The sequence below is a fragment of the Phyllostomus hastatus genome, unplaced genomic scaffold (assembly GCF_019186645.2).
Source record: "Phyllostomus hastatus isolate PE091 unplaced genomic scaffold, TTU_PhHast_1.1 phas_contig_29, whole genome shotgun sequence".
NCBI classification, from domain to species: Eukaryota; Metazoa; Chordata; class Mammalia; order Chiroptera; family Phyllostomidae; genus Phyllostomus; species Phyllostomus hastatus.
In genome coordinates this window covers 24,650,105-24,656,924 of record NW_025333835.1, presented here as the reverse complement: position 1 = coordinate 24,656,924, position 6,820 = coordinate 24,650,105, and the positions used below count along the sequence as shown (strand labels likewise).

Sequence of the window (6,820 nt, the reverse complement as noted above, 5' to 3'; positions counted from 1 at the left end):
TGAGTTTTGATTCTGACAGCTGCCAATTGCACTGCAGCCACAGTAAACCCTTGGTCATCCCCACAAAGGAAGGGAAATATGATAGAAGCAAGTTGATAGTATACAGTGGTGGATAATACTTGCTCCAGGATAAAGCCAAATTCTGCTAAAGACAGAAGCTATGGGTAAAGCAACTAGAAAACAGTCAGGAGAGATAGGTAGTGTTAGGATAGGACCAAAGCTGATATGGAAGGAAACACACTCCAAATGCACTTGGAAAACTCTTACAAAGATAACCCAAGAGCTCCCCATGCCAACCCAAAGTTCATTGCACTGCATTCATTCATTCACTCACTCATATTTTTATTTAAAACATTAAGCATCTCTGTGTGCTGGGCAAAGTGCTCAGTGCTGAAGGTATAAAAACAAATAAAATAGCCTCTGTTTTCCAGAGGCTTACTCTTTCCTGGGGAGCAGAGAAGAAAAGCATGTAAAAAAATACTCGAGCCCTGATTGGTGTGGCTCAGTCGATTGGTCATTGTCCCACAAACAAAAGGTCAACAATTTGATTTCTGGTCAGGGCACAGGCCTGGGTTGCTGGTTCAGACCCTAGTCGGGGCATTTACAAGAGACAACCCATTAATGCTTCTCTCTCACATTGATGTTCCTCTCCCTCTCTTTTTCCCTCCCTTCCCCTCTCTCTAAAAATTAATGAATAAAATGTTTTAAAAAATACTTGATATTGAAGAATTGCAGAGTAGGTATATGAAAGAAATAGGTACAAAGAGGGCAAGAGAAAGAAGGGCTCTGTTTTCAGGGAAGGAAAGTACTTAGAGGAACTCAAAAAAGATGGTGTCTTGGTCTCTTCCAACTTAGAAGGAAGTCTAGCAGATGATAAAGCTCACATCTGATAAAGACATGTACTTCACCCTGGCCAGGTGGCCCAGTTGGTTGGAGGATCATCCTGTACACCAAAAGGTTGCAGGTTTGATTCCCAGTCAGGCACACACCTTGGCTGCAGATTCAGTGCCCAGTTGGGGTGCATGTGGGAGGCAAATGATGTCTCTCTCTCTCTCCCTCCCTCCTTCTCTCTCTCTCAAAATCAATGTGAGAATATTAAGACATACCTGACAGCAGCTCCACTGAAGACACTTCAGGGCGTATCCTATCAATAGTGATGACTCTGCTTCTGCCTCAGGCTCGGGCCTGATGAGGACATGCAGAGTCCCGAACTGACATCTCAACCACTTCTAAGGATACCGTTCACTAGTGCTGCTCCAAAAGTGGAAGCCACAGTGCTGAAGATGCAGAACAAAATACCTGTTCAGATGAAGTCACCTGAAGAAACTGATGAAAGAGAAAGTTCACCTTTCTGACTCAGAAAGAAAAATGGACCCAGCCCTGGCCAGGTGGCTCAGTTGGTTGGAGCGTCATCCCATACACCGAAAGTTTGCAGGTTTGATCCCCAGTCAGGGCACATACCCAAGTAACAGGTTCGATCCCTCACCAGGGCATGTAAGGGAGGTAACCAACTGATGTTTCTTTCTCACCTCAATGTTTCTCTCTCTCTTTCTTCCCATCTCTCTAAAAAACTCAATAAAACCCATCCTCAAGCGAATTTTTTAAAAAGAGAAAGAAAAAAATGGACCCAGCTCAAGAGGATACAAATGTGTATACTGAGAAACACCCAATCTGTTTAAAAGAACAGAAGTCCTGGCAGCTGCCTTTTTTGACAAAGTGATCGGCTTTCTCTGTGCAATTTTCCCTGTCCTGCTGGTGGTGTGTCCTGCACATGAGAAAGAAGAAGGAAGTTATGGCCTTGGAGAACGCACACCATGCAGTGCTGCTTATCAGAAGGCCCCTACTAAGAAGTTTTATGTGAGAAACTCCCACTTAGTGTGTCTATTAATGAGATCACTGAACTTTTAAAAATATTTTGCACAGGATAAAATAAACAGAAATACAGTGTCTTAAAAAAAAGATAGGGCAGGAAAGAAGCATTTCAGGCAGAGGGAACATTAGTCACACAGACTTCTTGTGAAGGGCACTCCTAGAGTTTCCCCAGTGACCACTCCAGACACAATGACCCTGATCACAATGGAAGGTTTTTAAGAAGCCCAAAGTGAAAGGTGCAGCTTGGTCAGAATATAAGGACCAGCTCTAGAAATTAAGATTTACCCTAAAGGTATTGAGAACCCTCCAAAGTTTTTGAGCAGGTAATAGGATCATATATGTGGTTTAGGGAGATTTCTTCAATATTGGCATCAAATTTGGACTGGAAACAAGGCTGGGCCTATTAGAATTATCCTTGTGAACAATTTCAAGGAATCGAAAGGAAGGATCAAATTTCTATGTGCAGGAGGTAACATCAGACTTGGATATTAATAAGAGTGGGAGGGAGGGGAAGGAAGCACAGTCGTGCTCCAGTTAACAACAGGGATGCATTCTGAGAAATGGGCTGTCAGGCGACCTTGCTGTGCGAACATCATAGGGTGCCCTTACACAAACCTGGATGATAAAGCCTCCTGCACACCTAGGCTACATGGTACAGCCTGTTGCTCCTAGACTACAAGCCTGTGCATCATGTTACTGTACAAAGCAACATGAGGTTAAATTAAGCACAAGAGAAAATGATACCATCAAGAGATACAGTAAATACTAGATGTGTGAGGCTGCTGCTGGGGTCACACAGCATACTGTTGTACGGCAAACTTCCTTTTTAATAATTAGAAAGAGTACACTCTAAAATAGTGATAAACTATGTAGTATAGTAAAGACATAAATGAGTAACAATCATTTATTATCATTATCAAATATTATGTATTGTGCATAATTATATGTGCTATATATATTTATTTTTACTAAAATTCAGTATTTTAATTTAGCCTCCATGCATTTTGGCTAAGGAGAATTAGGACCTTTCAAATAAAACTTAATTTTTTTTTCACTCTATGATTTCACCCTGCAGTTCACTATAATATACGTTTCACACAGTACTACTGGTGGTGCGGTTTGTTGACGGCAGCATCACCACAAACACGCGAGCAATGCACTGAGACACAACGTTACGGTGGCTACCCGTCACTGGACAGCAGAAAGTATTCAGCTCCATTGTAATCCATGGGACCACCATTGTGTATGCGGTCTATGATCAGCTGAAACGTCATCACGCAGTGCGTGTCTGCATCATGAAAGTCATTCCCATGTTCACGACTTGGGTGGCAGAGTCAGGAACCAAGAGAGGGAAAGGAGAGAAGGGAAAAGCCAGAGAGTTAGAAAGTTCCCGTTTTCCTTCTCGCGTAGTTCTTCCTCGGTGCCTAGCCTCCCCACGCATCCGGTTCCCAAGGTGCCTGTGCACTTCAGATTACACCACGCAGAAACGGGACTCCAGAAATAGTCCTCGCCCCTCATTCTCTTTCAGGTTTACTGCTCTCTAATGCTGCCCTAAAATATGCGTTCAAAGGGGTAAAGTTATTTTAGGGGCAAACTTCAAATGATGTTTCCATCACTCCCCTTCCAGATTCCTTAATGGCCCCTAAATACATATGAAGGTTCAAATTAAGTTCAGGAGACTTAAAGCACTTTTGAATGGTGAACTTCAGCATTAAGGGTGTCTTTATTTCTTATTTTGTTTCATGTGTTAAATATTAACTTGAATTTTATAAGAATTAGGAGATTTAACAAGTAGTATTTACACTTACCAAGGAAAAACATATTTACAGTAACATATCTCAAATGTGCTCACATGACAAATATACATTCCATGGCACAAACTTTAGAACATGAAGAAATACCCCAATATAATTAGTGTGCCATAATCACATGGGCATTCTACTATTAAACAAATCAAACATCAAAAACTTTTTAAAAACCTTCAACCAAACATTTGGTTGAAAATCATATAAGAATCCGGTTTTTTTTTTCATTTAAAAAATTAACATTTATTGGAGAACTCAAAGTATGATTTGGTAAAATTCGATTCAGTATTCTCTAAAGTAAAAAAGATATGAGGAAATCATAGTAAACTTAATACTGCCAACTTCCATTGTGTTAAAATAATTTTAAATGCTTAAGAAAAATTTTAAAGCTGTGTAAGAAGCAGAAGGCAAGTTGCAAAATGCTGAAAGAGCTTAGCCAGGAAACTTCAAATAAAATAGCATGGATACTCTGCATACACCCTAAATCCTCCATAAATGTTAGCTTCTCACCTTCCTCTGCTTACTCATCCAACCAGGCAAATACATATATTACTAGTTAGGTCAGATAAGAGAATGGATAAAGTCCAAATCTTGTTGCCATGGTAGCCAAGAGTCAGAATAAGACCACCATGGCCAGACAGAATGATTACAGCTTCTTTTTCATTTTCCTTCGTGTGCAGTTTTTCAATAGGAGAAAAGGATGCAAGGGTTTCAAGCCTGTGAAAATAAATTTGTCCTCTTTGCAAAAGGAAATACAGAAAAAGAAACAGAAAGAGATTCAGAAGAGCCAGAGCTATATCTTCTCTCAGATAATGTTAAGAGGTTAACAAGCAGTGCCTTCTCTCTAATAAGTTCTGTGCACCTAATAAAAAAATACTTAACAACTAAAGCAAAAACACTATGCATTCTCTAGGCAAGAAAACACTAGGCATTCTCTGACACATTTCTGCTTTCGGGGAAAAAAATCAAGGCAATTAAAGAATGTTTTCTATTTAGCCCAGGCAAGAAAGATGACATGAAGTTGTCATTGAAAATAGTATGGTGAGGAGGATATCGATCTATATTAAAGATGGTATTATTAGATCCTGGTTTAACGAACGGCCTCACGTCATTAGGGATATCCACATAAAGCAATTGTTCTCCTATTCTCTTGGCTGCTATATTAGTTTCCTAGGGCTGCCATCACAAAGTACCACAAAGTAGGTGGCTTAAAACAACAATTTGTTCTCTCGCTGTTCCAGATATACAAAATCAAGGTATAGACTGGGCTATGCTCCCTCTGGAGAGAAAACTTCTTCGCCTCTTACTGGCTTGTGAAGGTAGTCATCAATCCTTGGCTTCCCTGTCTTTCCAGCTGAATTATTCCAATCCCTTGTCACTGTCCTCATAAGGAATTCTCTCAACACACCATAACTCTGGGTCCAATTTTCCTTTTTCTCATAAGGACCCTAATCATATTGGATTGGAGCCCATCTTAATTCAGTATGACTTGATTTTTACATGTTTACATCTGAAAGACCCCATTTCTAGGTAAGTTCACATTCACAGGTCCTGGGAGTTAAGACTTCAACATAGCTTTTGGGAGAGACACAATTCAACCCATAACTGCTTCTATTACTGTGATTTGTCAAATCCTCCTCTCCTGCTGAGTAGCAGTTCCCTTATAATCTCTCAGTCTGATTCCATAGTTTTCCAGGCACACACATTAGTCCATACAGTTTCATCTAGGTTTGTAAGATTCAGTCCACTTCATGTAATCCCATGTAATCCAGAGCTTACTTCCCCACCCAGTCGGAGTCTATTCTCTGATTTCCATAATCTAAAGGTGAAGAGTATACTCAGCTTTCTTTCGCGCCTTCTCTTTTTCCCAGACCTTAGCTCTGATATTGGGATAAAATGCAGGGAAAGGAAAATATCCATTTCCTGCTCATACGACTACAGATGATGAGACAAGATGGACCTGAATGGTCAAGCCTACAAATGGGCTTTTTCACAAGAGCCCCTTATAGGCTCAAGGTGGATATGAGGTGGCCATTTCCCTAGGCAGTGATGGTCTCTTTGAGATTCAGTCACATGGGTGACCCTTGGCTGCCAGGAAAGCTTCCATTCCCCTACTGGCCTCTCTCTTTGCTCAGTGCTGTTGTGGTCCTCAGCAAATCTGGACTCCCATTCTCATCCGTCTTCCACAGCACCCACCCCTGGGGGCAGCAAGCAAAATGAAGACATATTCTACACATAGCTTGCAAATAAGAAACTTGAAGCAGGTAACCGCTGTCCCCCACGACAAACAAAGGGAGCTGTCTACATGCATGACACTTGTCTCCCACCAACAGAATCCAAATTTCATGTGATACAGCATGGTGGTCATCTACAAACTTGTCTTCTCAGCCTCTCTGGCAGCTTGGCTGGCTATCTGACTTAGTTTTGGCCAGTGAGAAATAAGTAGACATGGAGATTTGGAGATAGCTTTTGATATCCTGATAAAAGGAAGCACTTTTGGCTGGTGTGTTCTTTCCCATCTTCTTGCTTCGGAAGCAGTCATGGTGTCTGCAGAGCAGCAGCTGCCTTGGGATGATAAAGTGCAGCCATGAAGGGCCCTGGCCAAATGGCTCAGTTGCTTGGAGCATCATCCTATACACCAAAAGTTTGGGGGTTCAATTCCTAGTCAGGACACATGCTTAGGTTGCAGGTTCCATCTTTGGTTGGACACATGCAGAAGGTAGCCCCTTGATAATCTCTCTCTCTCTCTTTCTCTCTCTCTCTCTCTCTCTCTCTCTCTCTCTCCTGCCCCCTTCTTTCTCTATAAAGTCAATAAACTTCCTGGGTGAGGATTTTTAAAAATGTAGGCATGAAGGATCACGTAGTACAGCCCTAATATCATCCATACATTCATTTAAAGCTAGTAGCAGCCTCCAGAGGCCTTATCATGTGAGAAAATGAAGGGCCTACTTGGCCCTGGCTGGTGTAGTTCAGTGGACTGAGCACAGCCCTGGGAACCAAAGGGCCACCAGTTTGATTCCCAGTCAGGGCGCATGACCGGGTTACAGGCCACGTCTCCAGTGCAGGGTATGTGAGAGGCAACCACACATTGCTGTTTCTTTCTCTCCCTTTCTCTCTCCCTTCCCCCTCTCTAAAACTAAATA

The 6,820-nt window shown here is 41.7% G+C and overlaps 1 pseudogene; it reads left to right on the top strand.

Annotated features, from left to right (window-relative positions):
* The first annotated feature begins 870 nt into the window (after nt 1-870).
* The window catches only part of LOC123818718, a 121,726-nt pseudogene continuing 115,776 nt past the window's right edge, over nt 871-6,820 (top strand).